We start from the raw sequence: 22,061 nt of genomic DNA, 5'->3' as shown, positions 1-22,061 counted from the left end.
TTAATTGATTAATGTCAAGTTTTTATAATGATTATTTTATTATAAAAGTGTTACTTTTAGCATAATTGAATTTCATGCATAGAGGTATGCATAAAAGATGAATATTTTATTATAAAAGTGTTACTTTTAGCATAATTGAATTTCATGCATAGAGGTATGCATAAAAGATGAATATTTTATTATAAAAGTGTTACTTTTAGCATAATTGAATTTCATGCATAGAGGTATGCATAAAAGATGAATATTTTATTATAAAAGTGTTACTTTTAGCATAATTGAATTTCATAGAGGTATGAAAAAAATAATAATAATTAATTTATTATAAAACTGTAAAGAAAAAAAATGATGATTATTTTATTATAAAAATATTACTTTTATCATATTGAATTTCGTGCATAGAGATGAAAATAAATAAATAAATTATTATTTTATTATAAAAATGTTACTGAAAAAAATAATTATTTTATTATAAAAGTTTTACTTTTATCACATTTGAAATTTATGCATAGGAAGCATAAAAGATTGAATTTTAATTCAAAGTGTCATTCTCATTTAAAATGAATTTATGCATAGGAAGATGCATAAAAGATTGATTTTTATTTTGAAAGTGTTAGTCTCCTTAAATGGAATTTATGTATAATTAGATGTGTAAAGAAATCTTACATCAATATAAGAATTCCCTTGTATTCTATAAATAGATATGGGAAGGGATAGGATGTGATAAGAGATGTGATGAGATGCGATAAGATACTTATGGGATGAGTTAGGATGTGATAAGAGGTGTATGAGATGTGATAAGATACTTATGGGATGAGTTAGGATGTGATAAGATGAGTTAAGATGTGATAAGATACATATGAGATGAGTTAGGATGTGATAAGATGAGTTAAGATACGATAAGATGTGTATGGGATGAGGTAAGAAGTGTATGTGATGGGATAAGATGTATATGGGTTGTGATAAGGCGAGAATGGATGTGATGAAAAAAGAATAGATGTGAAGGCGTATGTGATTACATAAATGGGAATGTAGAAATGAATGTATAAATGTGAATGTGGATGTAGAGGTAGATGTATGGGTGTGAATGAGAATGTGGATGCGGATGTATACATGTAGATGTAGAAGTATGGATGTGAATGAGAATGTGGATGTGGATGTATACATGGAGGTGTGGATGTATATATGTAGATGTAGATGTATGGATGTGAATGAGAATGTGGATGTGGATGTATACATGGAGGTGTGGATGTATGCATGTAGATGTAGATATATGGATGTGAATGTAAATGTGGATGTGGATGTATACTTGGAGATGTAGATGTATGCATAAAGATGTAGATGTATGGATGTGAATGAGAATGTGGATGTGGATGTATACATGGAGATGCGGATGTATACATGTAGATGTAGGAGTATGGATGTGAATGAGAATGTGGATATGGATGTATACATGGAGGTGTGGATGTATGCATGTAGATGTAGATGTATGGATGTGAATGTGAATGTGGATGTGGATGTATGCATGGAGATGTGGATATATGCATATGTGTGAATGCGGATGTGGATGTGGGATTGGAGGTATGATGTGGATATACGAACATGGAGGTGAATGTAGAATAATGAACGTGAATGCGTATGGAAAATAATGTGTCATCGATATGAGTAAATGGATGAAAATGAATACACATTGAATGGAATGTGGATTAAGTAATGTGGATTGAGGAGGGATAATGTGGAAAGACGAGAGTTCGATATAGAAACTGTATTTTGTGACTGTTTGTAAATGATTGTTTTATGTCAAGAATGCTGGGGAAGCATTTTGACCGTCTTGTGGATTAAGGTCATGGAGACCTAACTGATAAGTTGTAACTGCTGACGGAGAGTCAATGGAGGACGTCTCGCGTAGCAAGGTCGACCGAGGTCTTGACCAGCCTCGGTTTGATTTAAATGGTGAGCTTCCGGTACGGTGGATGAGGGACCAAGGAAGCGGCCTATGAGTGAAGCGCTAGGTCACCTGCCGAAGGATCCTAGAGGGTGCTGACCATATGGTGCTCGGGCTCTGGGTCGCCGAAGATACCCACACGTGCGTCGTGGAAGATATTGGAACAAGAGTAAGAATTGTTTTTTGAAACCGGGCATGGATCTGGTTGACTGACCTTGCTGGTCCTCAACGGATGAGTCCATGGCTCTTTTATATGGGTCTGTTGGTTGATCTTGCTGATCTTCAACGAGGATTCCATTTTGATTTTATATGTGAAAATATTGTCGGGTACTATGAGCTAGGAACTATTGAAAAGGCCCCTGAGTGAACAGGTGGTGAGTGTTCTGGTTGCCAATGATGCTATAAGTACCGCGATGAATGAATGACTGGAAATAAGGATTCAACCAGAGACTTTGAGGATTGTCATCAATGACATAATGGTTTTATTAAAGGATTGTTTTAAAGTCAAGTAATGCTGAGAAAAAGGCAATTTCATATTGGGTGTGTAAGTGGTGTGACTAGTTTTATGTTTGCATGAACTTCCGGCTAGGGGGCCTTGGAACTCTTTTCCTTGGTACCTGGGACAAAACCTAACCAAATTCCTAATTGGATCCCATCACTACAGTGGTTGGGCGGTTGGCTAACCCATGGGACTGGATGGGGTTAGGCTGGACTGATGGATCCGTAAACCGAGACTCAATTTCTGTTATTACGATAGATGAAGTAAATCCCGGATAGTAATTGTTCTATGGATAGGAATCAACGACTGTGCCTCTTGATGGGGAAAAAAGCGTTGATCCCAATGATCCAAGTGCAAGTTTCTTCCTTGATCTGACCGAGTACCTTTATAGGTGCAGTCGGATCAGTTTGATCAGTAATGGTCTTGACCACGTTAGAGTAAAAAGTTATCCTGGTGGAATCGTCCGTGCTTTCCGGATAAAGGAAGTTTTTTCGGGTTCGGTTTTGGAAAAACCAACGGATTAGTCTCTTGTCCGGATGTCCATGGACGAGGCCCCGAATGTGGGACCCTGTCCCGCGCGAGAAGTGCTACTTCCGCTGCTAGTACCCCGAATCCGTTGCTCGGTGGGAACAGGGATCTCACACGGTAGAAAACTATATTTATGGTCTTTCATGATTACTTCTTAATTAATATCATAAAAAAGAAAATTGTCTAGGATAGTGCTTTTTGGTCCACCTTAGCATGCTCATATTCATGGAGGAGGCTAGGGAGGAGGAAGTAAGAAGGAGAAGCTTGGGAGAAGGCTACGGAGGCTTTAAAAGTTAAGAGCATTGGATAAAATCTTGGTAGGAGACTATGGGGCTTAAGTTTTTGGTTATGAAAACTTAAAAATTCGGTCATATATAGCTATGGGTGGGCTTATAAGTGGGGTTGCAACTTTCAAGGGGTAAAGAAAAATTTTAACTTTTTTTTAAAGGTCACTTTTTTGACATGTTGATTGTGTGGGGAGGAGTGGGGAAGGTTAATTTTAATCATAGATAAGCTTGGGAAAATTCCCCCCTCTCTCTTTCTCTCTCACTCTCTCACTCTCTCACTCTCTCTCTCTCTCTCTCTCTCACACACACACACACACACACACACACACACACACACACACTGATTGTATTAAACAAATATTTATCTCTCTCACTCTACCACACATATTATTTTTCTCCCTCAAACACACACGTTATCTCTCTCTCTCTCTCTCTCTCTCTCTCTCTCTCTCTCTCTCTTTCACACTAATTATAATAAATAATTATTTATCTCTCTTATTGAGATACACACATGATCTCTCTCTCTCTCTCTCTCTCGGGCCTTTCGGCCACTCAATGGGACTCTTCTCTCATGCCTCGGGGAGCCTAAACTCCAACCCAAACCCAATATGCCATGGGAAACATACAATGCATTAGTGAGGCAACTCTCACTTACCTCTATCTCATTTTCTTGAATCGGGGACTCCTCGTGGTAGCTATGTCAATGGAAGCATGCCAAAGTAGCTCAACAAAGCCGCCACCACCATGCCTCAAGTGTAGCCACTTCTCTCTCTCTCTCTCTCTCTCTCTCTCCCTCCCTCACACACACACTCACACAAGAATTGAAGACTAGAGATAGGCAAGGTTTGAGAGAAGATAGAGCACTATCTTCACTTGAGAGCATACAAGAGTGCATACAAGAATGAGGATTTAGAGTTACGATTTGACCTTTTTACTTGGATCGTAGTGTTCACACTTGGCCGACCAATGTTAAAAATGAGGTCCTAGTTCATCCCCAAGACTCCCTATACTACTGCAAACACCTTGTTGATAAAACATTTAAAGGCTTTCACAGTTTTCAATTTTAGATTCCACTAGTAAATGTCTCCTCCCTTCTCTATCCCACAATGATTGCGCTTTTAGAGTTTCCTTCATGTGATCCAAGTTCTCCCAATCATTCTATTTCTTGTCTTTTGTCTACACCCTCATCTTAGATAAAATTATGGAGATGATTGGTTAGAGGTTTAACACATTGCTAGAGCTAGAAAAGATGGTTAGGGGGTTGAGAGAAGGTTTAGGAGGGTGAGAGTTAGAGTGAGATGGGAGGGGGATATGAAAGGAGGCAAGAGAACAAAAGATAATGAGAGAGGGAGATGAAGATGTAGAAGATTGAAATAAAACTAGAGGGGGACATGGAAGGAGGTAGGGATAAGAAGAGATAATGTGTGTGTGTGTGTGTGTGTGAGAGAGAGAGAGAGAGAGAGAGAGAGAGAGAGAGAGAGAGAGAGGTAGCAACACACATAGATGCAGTAAGAAAATAGAGATACAGATAAGCACAACACTCAAAGTAGAATAATTAGAATGAGTGAAGTACAAGTGAACTGACATGGTAAGGTCACTTACACACTTAAACTTAAGCATGCGTACATATGCTCAAGGAAAGAAACCTCCTAAGGAGGGAAAATTTACCCTAGCCCATTTTTTTACCTACGTTCGGACACTCATCACTACCATATAAATGGCTATAAATCCCCCCTGCAGCGATGATGTGGCAGCGATGATGCGAACATGTATAGGGAATAGTGGTGTTGACCAATCTCCCAAATGGACATAATCCCAAAGCTTTTATCTTCTTTCTTGAGAGAGCCGTTGTGAATATATATTCACCACATTGTTGTGTGTAAATGCTTAAGCCAAGCTAATCTCTCCTCTAAAACGAGCATCTCCCTTACATAATAATAATTCACCTCAATGTGCTTTGTACGAGAATAAATGTGTGAGAATAAAACACTAGATTCCTCACAAAAAAGATATACTCTAGTTGTCAGTGAAGATGGAGGTGGGGGAATTGTTGGATCTTCTCTAATACCAAGATCTACTAAAAGGAGTCTTAGCAAACACTCCATAGTCATTGTAAAGCTCCTAAAGTGGGCACTGTTTGGGAGCTTCTTTGATGATCCATGATATACACAAATCCCCCAAGATGAAAGAAAAAGCCACTAGTGCGCTAGACACGTGTGTCATAACATCTAGCCCAATTAGAGTCACTAAAAGTATGCAAATAAATATCACCCCTCTTAATACAAAATAGCATAAGGGATTGAGTTCTCTAAGTATTGGAATACTCACTTTTGGCAATGTTTACTTTCGAGATTGTGCACAAACTTGCTCAACTAGGAGTCCCCAAGCTGAATGACTGGCCTCATACTGCATAGATAGATGAGTCACCCACCAACAACCTACTGATGAAGTGATAGAGGAAATGGTTCACTTGCATCCTAGAGACTGAGCATAACACCTATCTCTATTGGTGTAGCAACATGCGTATAGTTTTTAAGACCAAACCATGTAAACAATCTTTGTATGTACTTTGACTGCAAGAACATCATAATACCATCATCATACTACATCATGTTTGTATGTACTTTGATTGCAACAACATCATGATTCCATGTAAATAATCTTCATATGTACTTTGAAACTGCAACAACATCACAATACCATCATCTTTGTATGTACTTTGACTGTAAACTGCAACAGCATCACAATACCATCATCACACTACATCATCACGTTGCATAAAAATGCATGCTTAAATAATAATGCAACAAGTCCAAATCTATTATCTCAAATGGTAAATTTAATTCATAATTGAAGGCTAAAATCTTCTCCTCATTAGGGGGCTTATGAGTGGCATGCCATCGGTGGCGTATAAAAAAACAATGACAATAAACAATTCTCACTCCTCTTTACGTAGAGGGTACTCTTAGTTGGACTATTTTAAATACCATTTATAACCAAATTTGCATTTATCTTCTTTTACCATGATCTAGGGGATTGCTTTCAAGGCCCATAAATCTTTTTTGAACATACATCCTTTAGAGGGTACTCTTAGTTGGACTATTTTAAATACCATTTATAACCAAATTTGCATTTATCTTCTTTTACCATGATCTAGGGGATTGCTTTCAAGGCCCATAAATCTTTTTTGAACATACATCCTTTAGACTCTTTTCCCTTTTAAACAAAGCGACAAGGCTAAGATACATAAATATTCTAATGGAAATCACCATTCATCAAGAAGAGAGTCTTGATATACAACTGATGTACATTCCATCTATGGTGCACTTTCACAATGCAAAAATACCTACATTTTAGCCATATGAGAAGGTCTCATCATAACCTATGCCCTTTGCTTGAGCATATAACCCTTTTCAACAAGCCCTGCCATCTAAGGTAAATATGGCAAATACTAAGTGTCATTTTTTAGGATTGAGTCATACACATCCTACATATCCTACATCCAATGGCCATTTTCTTATGCTTCCTCAAAGGAAATGATTTCCTTTTCATTGCATCTACTGGCAATGAGAGAATGATCCACAAAAAATAAGATACATAATGAGAACCATAGCTTATTTGCTATCCCATAATGTCTGCACTAGCCATTTTGGCATATGGTTGGATGCTTGTATGACTGCCCTTTTCTCATCATGAGAACTATAGCTAATTGCTATCCCATAATGCCTACACTAGCCATTTTGGCATATGCTTGGATGCTTGTGTGGCTGCACTTTCCTCATTGAATGATAATCCATAATTGCCTCATTAATAAGTTGATCTATGGGCTAAAATTCAAGCTGCTTTTCAGCCGGTATGGGCTCATTTGTAGCACCTTGTTAAACATTCATTTGCTCCACATATAGATGTCTAGCATTGTACAAAGTATAAGTGTATCAAAGATGTCTTGTGAGCATACATTTTGCTAGTTTTTGCATCAAAGCATGGGCTGAACTGATCGTCACACACACCACCATCCCCCATCCCCACTAGAGATATACCAAAGATGAACCTAGATGTATATCAATGGTAAGGGTATGTTGCATATGCACTTTGGAGTACTTTGGGGTCAAGAGGGCTACCACGCTATGGGTTGGTCTCATGACACCTAGAATGGTCATTGGGTACAAGCTACATGAATGGGAGATTAATATTTACAAGTTGTTGTGCATTTCATTACATGTTTATGTGCTTGGCAAATGAGTTTGTGTAAACTATTTTATTTTTGTGCTTGTTTGTATGCTCACACAAACTAGGAGCCCTCCCTCCCCAAGATCTTTTGAGCTTTGTTAAATGCAAGGCTAAGTGGAATGAGAGAGAGAGCTATAGGGAGGCTTCCATCCAAGAAGCTATAACTTATGCAAGCTCATACACCTTCAAAATTCTTCTTAAGGGACCTGAAAAGAGGGAGGGACAGGGAGGCTTCTATTTAAGAAGCTACAATTTAAGCAAGCTCATGCACCTTCTATCTAAGAAGCTATAATTTAGGCACTCTCTTATTCAAAATTCTTCTTGAGGGACCTCATCATGCATCATCTATCCAAGAAACTATAATTTAAGTAACCTCATCATGCACCTAAAATCCAAAAGGAATCAAGAGAATATCAAAAGTGAGAAAACTCTAGGCATCTAGTTTGAATCCTAAAGAAATAGCTAAAAATGGGTGGAATTCCTAGGGAGTACTCTAAGTCTAGAAGAGGATGACTCATGGGATAGAGTCCATGTAGATAATTTATTCCAGGCAGCTCTCTTCTATGTGGTAAAACTGCAGTACCAGTTGAGTCCATTAAATGCAGTACCAGTTAGATTAATTCTCCTGTTAGATGATTTTCTTGGTGGAATCACCTGTGCCTTTCGGGTGAGGGAAGTTTTTCCGGGTTAGCTAAGACTTTGGCTCGTTAGATTAATTCTCCCGTTAGATGATTTTCCTGATGGAATTTCCTGTGCCTTTCGGGTGAGGGAAGTTTTTCTGGGTTCTGTCGAGCTAGTCTCTTGTTCGGACATCCGTGGGGCGAGGCCCCGAGTGTGGATTCCTACCCTGCGCAAGAGGGTGACGCTGCTTTCATCGCCGGCGCCCTTAGAGGGGGCATCGTGGAGGGGGCGAGGGTCTCACAGCTGGTATCGGAGCCTTGTGAAAAGCTAATAAGGAAAAAATGAATTCTTATCAAAAAAATTATAATAAAAACTCAGAAAGAGCATTTACGTATTGTATTTTCATTCCTTAAGCTTCATTTAATGAAGACTTTTAATCCACGAATTTGGTTTTATAGATGGAAGTTCCATGCTTATCCGGTTTTCCCGATCTCACCCAGTCACAGGATATGACTGCTTTCACCTTCAAGCATATCGTCTCTTCTGCTACTCGAATGAGCCGAGCCAAACTCGCAAACCATTTCGAGGATTTATATTTCCTAGACCCAACGGAGAGACGACATCACAAGTGGCACACAGGGCAATATGTCCACGCCTCTTGCAACCAGCGCATGATGATGAGGGAGAATATCTCGTTGGCCATGGTTTTGTTGAGGTTAAAAGTGATTCATGGTGTTATTCTGTATCACCCCACGCCACGAGATTTCAGACTTTCCGGCCATATCTATAGACTTCTTAGATGTTTTATCTCAAGTAGTAAGAAATAGAAGATATCCTTCGGTCATGCTGTGGGCAGGGAACCCAAGAAGTGGTTAAGCCATTTGCACCTGGTTGAATTTGCTTACACTGCTTCTTATCATCGAAGCATTGGGATGAGCCCTTTCAAAGCTTTGTATGGACAAGATTGCCTTACATCATTGACTTGGTCTGCCGATCCATTGATCAGAGTCGAGATGACCAGACAGATGCTTGATGACATGGACCAGATGCAATCAATCCGTAAAGATATTAAGGCTGCCCACTAGGATAGGCAAAAGCAGTATGCAAATAAAAAGAGATCAGAGAGAGTGTTTGAAGAATCAGATATGGTCTTCATTCAAGTACGACCCAAAAGAAGTTCCTTATCTTTAGGGAAGTACAAGAAGCTCTCTCCCAGATACTGTGGACCGTATGCTGTTATAAAGAAAGTAGGTGATCTAGCTTATAAACTTCTTCTGCCTCCCCATCTCAAGGTACATAATGTATTCCATGTCAATTTGCTTAAGAAATATGTAACCAGCCCGAGTCACGTGCTTGATGATGAACAATTGATTTCTTCGACTCAAGGCCAGATGGTACTCCAACTTGAAGAAATCCTTGACGTTCGGGAGAAGGTTCTTAGGAGCAGAGTCCTCAGAGAGTTTTTAGTCAAGTGGAAGTTCTTCCCTCTAGAAGACGCCACCTGGGAGAAAGAAGAAGACTTGGAAAAAGATTACGCCCACTTTGCGAGATGAGGACATCTTGTGTTTTTCAAGTGGGAGAGGATGCAAGATTCCTCTCTCCTCAACCTGAATAATGAATAAGCTTTTACCTCAATCCCCTGTAATCATTCCCTATTTCTGAGTGCAAGAAAATATTGTTTTTTCTTGTTTTTGCCTAGAGAAAAAAAAATTCTAGAGAGAGGTAATTCAATATTGAGATACTTTTGGATATAAAAATTCTAATGTCTAATATATAATTCCATGAAACAGAAATTCAAAATAAATTCTCTAATGTGCATTAGGAATCAATTAAAAATATGTATTAAAGACCTTAGTCTAAGGGTCCATATTTTCAGAAATTTTTGGATTATGGTCTAATTAAGGCGCAAGAGGTTAAAAAAAAACCTTATAGTAGAAAGGTTGAAAAAAAGGAGATGGTTTTTTTTCTTTAAACAAAGGTTTGTAACCTTTGAAAAATAGCCCTTTTTTTAATTTTCTTTCTCTTAAAAATGCACTTGTGCGTTTTTCTGATGCTATGTCTTGATGCAACTATGCTGACTGTTGCGCTGTTTTGTTGCAAGCAAGGCTGCTTTTTGTTGTAGCAAGCAAGGCTATTACTTAAGCAATAGTAGTTGGTCGTTGAAGGTGTCGATTGCGGTACTTCCATTTGAAGACCCAATTGCTGCTTTTTGTTGTAGCAAGCAAGGCTATTACTTAAGCAATAGTAGTTGGTCGTTGAAGGTGTTGGATGCAATGTCGATTGCGGTACTTCCATTTGAAGACCCAATTACCAATTTATGAATCTTCATTCTGAACATCAATTTGTATGAATTTCATCATAAAATTACAACCTTTTATTTTTACTTCATAAAATTTTGACATTTTTGGTCTTTAGGTTGATCTACTTTAGCCAATTCTCTTTGATACCAGCTGAAAGATCCCTGTCCCCTCCACGCAATGAATTCTGGGGTGCTAGCAGCGGAAGTAGCACTTCTTGAGTGGGGGCAGGGTCGTTGCCAGGCTCTACATTGCGCTGATGATGCATTGTCGGCTGTCATTTGAGATAGCTTTGCCAACTATACTGCCCAGCAAGGTGTTGCTTGAGCAACACCTACCACCATTCACAAGGCGGCAGCCACTGGACATAGATGGACGGACGATGTTGACAGAAAAACATAGGGATAGACGGAACTACAGAAAGCTCCATTGACGGCAGCCAACAATGATGTGCTAGAAGCTTCAAAAGCTCAACCAAAATTTCTCATACCTCTTCTTCACGGTTTCCAAAGTATCAAAAAGAAGCATCGACGGAAAAAATGCTCAGACAAAAATCCTTGACGAAAATTTGTGTTTTTCTTCTTCTTTTTCTCCTTCCTCTTCTTCTTCTTCTTCTTCTTGTTGGTGATGAGGATCCTCTTCTTCGATGAAGCTCTTTTGTTGCCTTCCTTCTTGATGCCTTTTTGTTTCTCACCTTCTTCTACTATCGTCCTTCTTGATGAGGATGTGAATGGCTTATGATAGTGAGAGAGAAAGAAAAGGGGATTGAAGGGGAACTTAGCCTTTTCAAGGCTCTGATACCATATCAAAATAATGGGGAGTATGCACCACGGAAGCAATAGTTGATGGCAAGATAGAGCAACATATATGAGAGAGAGAGAAAGAACAAAAGATGTATAGAAAGCTTCTATATTACCTTCTATTTCAACCACTCCAAAGTTGGCTTAACCCCTTCTTCTTGTCAAAATAATGGGGAGTATGCACAACGGAAGCAATAGTTGATGGCAAGATAGAGCAACATATATGAGAGAGAGAAAGAACACAATATGTATAGGAAGCTTCTATATTACCTTCTATTTCACCCACTCCAAAGTTGGCTTAACCTTCACCCTCAAGTGTTATGTCACTTGTGTTACAAAAAGTGGAGCCTCCTGCCCTTTATATAGGGTTCACCAAGGGCTAGGGTTGGGCCAACCCTAGATCCCTTTTTCACCTATATGCCCACTTTATTTGGGATGTGTTCACACCTACATGACCTCTTTCTCTCACCGTTTATCACTTGTACATCATATATTTCAACACCTTGTAATTAAAACACACCCACACAAGAGAGAGAGATGGATGGCTGAATTTTCTTTTATATTCTTCTCTTCTTTACAACCATAAACTAAATAGATAAGAGTACATAATATAAATTGATAATAGTACATACTATAAGATAAGAGTACATAATATAAGGGAAAGTACTCTCTTACTATACATACAATGGTTGGTCCGTAGTGTGAACATGACTATATGAGCTAGCACTATAACTCTACCATACCCTAGTACTCCAAATGTGGCTTACATAACCTATCATCCATTGGCAACATATCAACCATAATCTCACCAACTGTGCTAGTGGCGTAAGTGTGAAAGCTATCATTCATGCAAGCCATCAATGTCCATAGAGGTCGATATCTCAACACTCCCTCTTAAGCTTAACTCCAAAAATTGTGCTCCAAGTAATCTCCTAAACTTGTGGAGCTTCTTTGTACCCAACGCCTTCATGAAGATGTCCACTTGATCCTCTATGCTGATATATACGAGATCTGTATCGCCTTTGCTACCTTCTTCCTCACAAAGTGAAAATGCACCGCAATATGCTTCATCCTAGCATGGTATATTAGGTTACTAGCTAGCATTATGGCTAGCTATGCTACTCATGTTATCATAATAATGATGTGATGAACCTATCCATAGCTCACCCATATCACCAAGTAGCTTATGAAACGAAGCTATCTCACAAGTTGCCATAGTAGCACCCCTCTACTCTACAAACTGTTGGTTCTTTCTTACTACTAAAACTTACAGCAACACTCCCAAAATAAAACATAAAGCCACTGGTATATATTCTATCTATGACAGTACCAGCCCAATCAACATCTATGTACCCAATCAACATCTATGTACCCATGTAGTAGTAGCTATATCTCTGTGTTAGCCTCATAGAAGTCCATAATCAACTATGGACTTTATGTACTCAAGAATCTATCTAGTGACATCTAAGTGTGGCTTTCTAAGAGCCTACATAAACTAACTCACAAGTCCAACAACATAGCTGAGTTCTAGCCTAGTAATGGTCATGTAGATTAAGCTACCCACTAGCACTTATACATAGTGGGGTCCTCCAAAAGCTCACTTGTATCCATGGAAAGATTTGTGTTCTACTCAATGGTATTGAAATAGGCTTATAGCCTATCATACCATACTTGTACATCATGTCACTGCCTCTATAATAGAAAAATGCCATAAGGTGATCTCACCACCTCTATACCCAAGAAATAGAACTGCTCACCCAAATACTTCATCGCAAACTACTTCTGCTTTAAAACCATCCTGACATCATGTATGTTAGCATCATTATCACCAAATGAACTTGTCCACATAATGACTAATAGCATAATTCCTCTACCTATATTTTTCACATTTAAAAAATCTACCTTAGATATCTCAAAAATCCAATGGTAACAAGATACCCTCTGATCTTGTTTGACCATGATCTATGTGCTTGCCTTCAAGCCATACAAGGCTTTGTGTAACTTGCACATAAAATCTAAGTGTGAGTCACTCTCATAACTTGGTGGTTGCTGCATCATGTATACTTATTCTTACAAATCACCATGCAAGAAGGTATTCTTTACATCTATCTAATGTAAATACCAACCCTTCATTGTACCATAATAATAAAATCTCTCACAGTTGCTATTCTCACAACAACTGTGAATGTCTCCTCATAGACAATACCATAGGTTTATGCATAACCCTTGGTAAGAAACCAATATTTCCATATACTTACTCACTGATCCATTCAAGTTATGCTTGACCTTATACACCCAAGTGGTGAGATCATCTGATGTCATTTTTCTTATAGAGGCAATATGTCTTGGACATGTTATCCAAATATGGTATGATAGGTTGTAAGCCTAGTTCAATGCCATGGGAGCATTGGAGCAGAACACTAAGCTTTCTACAGATACATGTGACTTCTGGAGACCTTACTATGTACAACTGCATAGTGGAAAGCTTAATCTACATGACCATTACTAGGCCAGCTTTGAGCTATGATGTTGGACTTATGAGTTGGTTTATATACATGGTCCCAAGAAGCCACACTTATATGTGGCTAGCAGGATTCTCAAATACATAAAGCCCACTATTGATTATAGACTTTTCTAAAGGGTTGGTGTGAATAGATATAACTACATGGGTATATAGATGTTGATTGGGATGGTAGTGTCTCAGATAAGATATTTACTTGTGTCTTTATGTTTTCTTTTTGGAGTGCCACTGCTACAAGTTGGAGCAACAAGAAACATCTGATAGTTGCCTTGTCTAGTATAGAGGCAAGGAGTGCAGTGTGTGAAGTTGAGCTTGGGGGGGGGGTTGAGATATCAAGCTCAGCACATGCTATGGCCATTGATGATTGGGTGATAGCTTTTACATTTATGCAACTACCATGGTTGGTTAGATTATGGGTGATATGTTGCCATTGGTTTATACGTTGTGACAATCACTTTAGTGTATTAGAGTTATGGCATAGTTTTAATGCCAGTTCATGACACTATAAACCTACCTTTGTAAGTTATTAGAAGGAGAGTACTTTTCTTTATACTGTGTACTCTTATCTCTTTATGTTATGGTTATAGAGAAGAGAAGGATATAGAAAAAAAAAAGCCATCCATCTCTCTTACAGTGTGCTTGTCTACTCATGTGTGTACATGTCTACTCTTGTGTGTGTGCATGTCTACTCTTGTTCATCCTCTCCCCCAAATTCTTCTCTGACCTCAACTAGACAACCAAGGTGCCTTGAGCTTTATTATAACCTGATCTAGAGACATAAGAAAACCTCATCCTTAGTTAAGAGGATTGACCTAGAGTTAAGAATATTGCATTGTGATCCAAAAGTATTCACGCAAAGCATTATACAATGGCAAGGGCTCTCTTAACATTTTCAGTAGAGGCCTCCAAAAATAGTAGATAATCATCATCAAACATTGGATTAAAAGTTAGAGCCCTTCCCATACTTGCAAGCCCTTAACTACATTCTCTACTACTACTTGCTCTAGGGAAACAATGAGGGGTGTGAGATCATTGCAGATAGTGGAAGACTTATATTTTTTATCTTCTAAGTACAAAGGAACCACAACTAGTCCATCAAGCATCACACTACCGAGTGTGATTATTTAGTGAGCTTTCCATTTTGAGTTTTTTAAGACATTCAAGCTATGAATTTAATGTAGGCTTTTGTGGCTTATAAATTCCAACAAAATTTAAGCGCAAAGTTATTTTCCATTGATGCAAATCAATATCATACACACAGATACCAATTCTTAACAAGATTCAGCACACATATATGCAAATCTCAAGGGCATTAAGCACAAATCACATCCTAACATGCTATTTGCAATTGGGCACATATACATGTAAAAAGCAACCTCCTTATAAACAATTAGCATTACAAATTTACAAACTATAAATGGAAACACACATGCATTTGCAATACACTCGGCATATCTGCTTGCATCATGCTCTCATCTTGGAGATGCATGGTGACCCACATGGTCACTTGTAAAGTTTGCAATCTCTGTCTCAGTATTACAAACCATCCCTTCCCAAAGATTTTGTCCTCAAAATCAATAACATGTACAATCTCAAAGTATGAGACTCTAATGTAATCAATGGGAAGTGGTTAAGAGTTCTCAAGTACATCCAAAGCACATATACAATGAAAATCCGGATGTATACAAGTCCACAAAGCTTCAAGCCCAAAGTGTGTGAGTGGAACTGTTATGACAGCCCTTCTAGTCGATGAAGACCCTTGAAAATGCTTCATTTAGACTCCATATATTGGGCTGAAAATGATATGTACACTCAGCCATATGTAGCCCACATCATAATCTTTCATTAGGATACGCCATGAAGCTTGTTGGAGTAGAAAAATAGGCCCAATAGTAGACCTTCCCAAAGCTGTCCAGAAATTACAGCATGTATACTTCTCCTCATATTACCCAATTTGCTCAAGTAAACCATACCACTTGGTCACGGAAAGTCATCCACAAGTAAGCCATGTTGTTGGACATACTCCAATGATTGCCAAGTAGCCTCATCCATGGGTAATTGCTTCCATTGGACAAGGTATTCATCAATATTCCGATTCCTCAACTCTCTTGTCCTCTTGCCAATAACCCTCTCCGGCTCATAAATGATCTCACCTTCTTCATTCATGGGTGGAAGCTCTTCCATCTCTTGAGGCAAAGATCCCATAAACCTCTTAAGGTTAGATACATGAAACACATTATGGATCCTTGTCGAAGAAGGCAAATCCAACTTGTAGGCCAAATCACCAACCCTCTTGATAATCAAGTATGGTCCATAATACCTATGAGCCAATTTTGAGTTGGTTACACCTTTGAGAGTGTTATGCCGACTCTTGGGAAGCTTCAATAGCACATAATCATCCTCTTGAAACTCCACATTCCTTCTATGAACATCCGCATTAGCCTTCATGACATCTTGAGCCTTCTTCATATTGTCCTTGCAAAGTTGAAGAAGTTGTCTCATTCTTTCCAACTCTTCTTTTGCCAATGGATTGACCACTTTGTCTTCATGGAAGGCTATCGATGGCACATGTACTTGATATCCATAGAGAGCCTCAAATGGTGACATGCCAATACTCAAATGCTTGCTTGAATTATGGCAAAATTCAGCAAGATAAAGCCACTCATCCCAAGATGTTTGCATGTCATGACAATAGTGCCTCAAGTACACCTCAAGCCATTTGTTTGTGCACTCCGTTTGCCCATCCGTTTGAGGGTGATAGGCCGTAGATGGAGTGATTTGAGTACCCAAGCTCTCATATAATGACCTCCAAAAAGTCCCCATGAACTTGGTATCTCGATCACAAACTATGTTGAGTGGCAAGCCATGTATCTTGGTGAATACATGTTCCAAAAATTGCTTGGCAATATGAGATGCTCCATAAGTGGTCTTTGAAGCAATGAAATTGGCTGATTTTGTAAGCCTATCAATCACCACAAATATTTGATCCCATCCATGCTTTGTCTTTGGTAGACCCGTGATGAAGTCCATAGAAATGTGAGTCCATTTACCATTCGGAATAGGTAATGGATGAAGTAAACCACTTGGGAGTTGATGGCTATCCTTATTCTTTTGACAAGAAGCACATTCCATCACAAACTTCTTCACATCTCCCTATATACCTTTCCAATAAAAACTCTTGCTCACTTTATCATAGGTTTTGAGTACACCAAGATGGCCCGAAAGTGGTGAAGAATGCATCTCATGAAGCACCTTTGGTATGTAGAATGAGGTAGGAACCAAATACACCTTATCCTTGTACCACAAGAGACCATTGTGAAGCTTGTAATGAGGAAACTCTGTAATTTGGTATAAATATGGGCAGCACCTTCATTGATGAGGTATTCCTCTTGAATCTCCTTGATCCATTCACTATATACCTCCATGATTGAAGTTGTAGCGCATGCCCACATTCTAGACAATGCATCCGCCACTACATTGTCCTTCCCGGGTGTGTAGGATATCTCAAAATCATATCCTTGAAGTGTGGCCAGCCATCTCTTTTGCTTTAGAGAAAGATTTGGTTGGGAGAGGAAAAATTTCAGCACCCTATGATCACTTCTCACCTTGAAATGAGCACCATAAAGATAGTGATGCCACTTCTTGATGGCATGAAGTATGGCTAGCATCTCTTGCTCATAAACATGAAGCCCCATCTCCTTTTCGGTAAGCTTTCTGCTTTCAAATGCAATGACTCCATGCTCTTGATACAAAACTGCCCCAATTCCTCTACCACTTGCATCCGCCCTCACATAAAATGTCTTTGCAAAATCCGGACATACAAGTATAGGGGCTGAAGTGAGCAACTCCTTGAGCTCATTGAAGCTCTTGTTGGCAATGGAATCCCAAAAGAAAGCCTCCCTCTTGAGCAAGTCGGTAAGAGGTGCCGCAATGGATGCATAATGTTGCATGAATCTTCTATAGAAAGAAGATAATCCCAAAAATCCTCTCAATTGAGTTGTATTACTTGGTGTTGGCCACTCTTTGACACATGCCACTTTCTTAGGATCAGCCCTTATGCCATTCTCACCCACCAAGTGTCCAAGATATTCCACTTCATTGACCATGAATGTGCATTTGCTCTCCTTTGCATAAAGCTTGTGCTTCCTCAACACTTCAAACACTTGCTTCACATGACATAGATGTTCCCCTTTGCTCTTGCTATAGATCAAGATGTCATCGAAGAACACTAGCACAAACTTGAAAAGAAGGGGAGCCAATATCCGATTCATCAATGCTTGAAAAGTGGCTGGAGCATTTGTAAGACCAAAGGGCATCACCATGAAGTGAAACAATCCCCTTTCCGTCCTAAATGCTGTCTTCTCTTCATCACCTTCCTTCATCCTTATTTGATGATATCCCGATCTCAAATCAATCTTGGTGAAGAACTTTGCCCCTTTGAGCTCATCAAGAAGATCATCAATGCGAGGTATGGGATACCTATTCTTGATTGTGACCTTGTTCAAGTCACGATAATCAATGCACATGCGAAAGGATCCATCCTTCTTCTTCACCAAGAGAACGGGAGATGTAAATGGAGATTGTGAAGGTTGAATAAGACCCATAGCAAGCAAATCTTGCACTTGCTTAGCCACTTCCTCTCTTTCTACCTTAGACAAACGGTAAGGAGGCTTGTTGACAACCTTTGCATTCGGTTCAAGTACTATGGCATGGTCAATCTCCTCTTAGGTGGTAGACTCTTTGGCACTTGCAAAATATCTTCATACTCCTTAAGAAGAGTTGCCATTTCCTCATCTATGTGCTGTCCACTGCCTTCCATCCCCTCTTGGGTAACATGTAACACATAGATAGTGCCAAAAGCCTTAATCTCTTTCTTGAGTCGCCTTGGAGTGATCAAAGAGAGCTTCTTAGGTGCATTTGCAGCAAGTACCACTTGTTGCCCATGATGTAGAAAGCTCATGAAACCTTGTTGAAGGTTCATGTGAATGTCACCAAGTGAAGCCAACCAATCACACCCCATGATAATGTCGATGGGACCCATATCCAAAACCACCAAATCACCTTCCCAAGTGTATGAAGAGGATAAAACCACTTTTGTAGAAGGGCAAACCAAGCTAGTCTTCTCACTTTCCCCATTTGCCACTTGCACTTGGAACGTTGTAGGTGTCTTCTTTGTGTTGAGTTTGAGAGAGTTGATGGATTTAGAGTTGATGAAGCTATGAGTGCTCCCGGAATCCACAAGAATATGTGCAACCCTCCCATTGATGGTCCCAACCAACCTTAGTGTGCTTGGGTTCTTGCAACCCGCCAACAACTCTTGTGAGATAGAGCATATGCAAGCTGAAATTTCTGCATTGGTAGGCATGTCTCCATCCACAAGGCTTTCCTTAACTCCACCTCCCGGATCAAACGGAAACTCACCATCCTCCGTGATGAAAGAATGGTCTTCAAGTGACTCCTCATGTGCTTCTTCATTGCAATCCTCCCATTCCTCAATGTCATGAGAGTCATCCTTGTTCTCTTCCTCATCCATGAGGATCATAGTGGCCACAATCTTCTTTGATTTGCACACATGCCCGGGTGACCACCTCTCTTTGCACTTGAAACATAGCCCTTTGCTTCTCAACTCCTCAATCTTTGGATCATCCATTCTTTGAGTCTTCTTGAAGGGTTGAAAGGGCTTCTTCTTCATGAAGTCACTACTCTTTTTGGCATCAACCAAATTGATGTATCCCATTCTTTGGCTGTCCACCCCCAAATGATGTAGGAGTTCTTGGATTAGAGGATGGTAATGTAGAGGTAGGACCTTTCCCAAAATTGTAAGAAGTAGTGGTTGGTTTGAGTGTGTCTTTGGTGAAGGTCATGGGCTGAGACCTCTTGTACTTTGGCTCATAGAGTTCGGCTAACCTCATAGCTTCTTTGAGAGAGCTAGGCCTTTGAGCCGACACATCCGCCTTGATGAAGTGTTCAAGCCCATGCACAAACTTTTTCATCTTCATGTCTTCACTCAAGCCTTCCACGTACATTGAAAGCTTCAAAAATCTCTTGATGTAACCTCTCACCATCATCCCCTTTTGAGAAAGCTCATACCATTCTTCATGGTATCGGTCGAGCACTAAGGGTGAAATGAAGGCCAAGTTCATCTCCCGCTTCAATCCTTCCCAAGTTGATGGCGTGTTCCCTTGTTTGACCAAGTGCCTCCACCATTGATGAGCATAATCTTCAAGATGTAAGGAGGAAAATTGTACCATATCATGCTCACTTTTTGGGTAAAGTTGGAAATAGGTGTCAAGCTTGGTAGCCCACTCCTCCAACTCTTGCGGAGATGACCCGTCACCTTTGAACTTTGATAGTGAGATTTTGTCTTTGACATCCTTGGAAGATATGTGGGATGGGTTATCATGTTGGGTAGAGGGCTTGAATCTTTGCATCTTCGAGTATGACTCCATAAATTGTGCAAAGTCTTTGTAATCCCTCTTGATGATATTCGACAATTCCATCCACTTCTCGTGAGCATCCCTTTGTCTTTGGGCAAAGGACATTTGATTCCAATCGAGTGCAATCTCCTCATCATTCACAAACACCTCATCCTCTTCCCTTGAATGCATTGCCCTAGAAAAGGTAGGACCCTTTGATGCATTGAGGTGAGACAAACCCGAATGAAAAGAAGGAGGAAACATGTCCTTGACAAGAGGTCTCCGTGCATCCGCCATGAATCCCCGAGTGGATGCTCCCAATGGATCCTCTTGTACGGCCTTCATGGAATCCTCATTCAAGATGCCCTTGCCTTTTCTTTGCTCATAGTCACCATAATTCCCATGCTTTTCTTGTGCTTGAGACTTCCCAAACTTGTCCTCCATCACACCAATCCGTGAGGATAATGTTTCAAAATGAGAATCAAGCTTGGAGTCTAAGGTCTCCAACCATTGTACAAGCATTTGCATGAGGGTGTCATGGTTAACCGCCGCTTGTGTCCCTTGAGAAATTTGATTATGTACATTGCCCCCATTGTCTTCATTGATGAATGCATCCCTTGCATCCGTATTACCTTCCATGTCCTCATCACCAATGATCATTTCTTGCACAACATCCCCACCCTTGCGTGGTCTTCCCTTCGGCATAGTGAAGAAATGCAAGATGTTGGTAGAATTCCCAAATGATGTCGGAATTGGACAAAAGAAGGTTCTATGGGTAGGTAATGGTGTCTACTATCCTCCCAAATGAACACAGTAAGAATTAGGTGTGGGCAAGTACTCTCTGTTTTAGGGTTTGTGCGGGACAGCTGAAAGTAGTAATTTGGCTCTAAAACGCAAAATATATGTCGAAATTAGGATTTTGACGGCTCTATAGAAAGCTAACGGAAGATAGAACCTACCCCTAAAAGCATTTTGATTCAGTCAAAGTGGAAGTATATTCTGTTTGACTTTGACCAGAAAGCCAACATGACTACTTTGACCGAGATTGTGATATCCGATTAAGGGGTTCTATGGCTCATTTGAAAACTCTCAAGGAGTAGAATAGAGTCGTGTAATCACTCGGACCTAATCCCAAAAACCCTAGGACTGAATTAGGGTTTTATAAAATCCCAGAAATTCCCAAAATTCGGTCCCAAAGCTCAATCCGGCTACAAATGATTGGTGTTTCTCCCCTTGGTAGTTGTGAATAACTCTTCAAGTGTATCCATGGGGTAAATCTCCAATCAATAAGCTTGTTTGGCTCCCTTGTTGGAAAAATTCCGCCAGAGTCTCCTTTGTAATTGGAACCAAATCTCAAATGAAAATGCAACTTCTCAAATCACAATGCAATACTCTTTGTATCCCACAATGTCATGAAAGATCATATGCACTCTTTGTCCATCAAAGCATTTGCAATATCCACACAATATGACGGAAAAGGGGCCCCATTGCCCAAATGCATCCACAAAGTCGATGGTGAGGATTGTTGAGGACGCGCGTTGAAGCTTGCCGATCTCCCGGCCAAGCTCTTCTCACCCCTTCACCGAGTTTTCCTCCAAGGTGAAGGTTGAGGCCATTTCTTCACACCGGTGTACCTAATCCCCCTTTGTACCGCTTTACCAAGCAATCATGGCACAAAGAGTTCAAGCCATTCTCCCCTTGGCCTCTCCAACCAATGCCAAGGTACCCTCACACATTGCTAGATTCTATAGAAACTTGAAGTGGTAGCAATGGTGAGTGTAGGTACAAAATGATGTGGATAATATCAAATGATAGAACAAGTTTGTTGGCTTACAAGTATTGAGCATGACTCATGCCCTTTTACAATTTAGAACTCATCAATAAAGCATGGACTCATGCCTCAATCCATCATCCAAAAGC

The sequence above is a fragment of the Cibotium barometz genome, chromosome 38 (genome assembly GCF_041138505.1).
Source record: "Cibotium barometz isolate CiBa-2024 chromosome 38, ASM4113850v1, whole genome shotgun sequence".
NCBI lineage: Eukaryota > Viridiplantae > Streptophyta > Polypodiopsida > Cyatheales > Cibotiaceae > Cibotium > Cibotium barometz.
Note: the sequence above shows the minus strand (reverse complement) of the source record.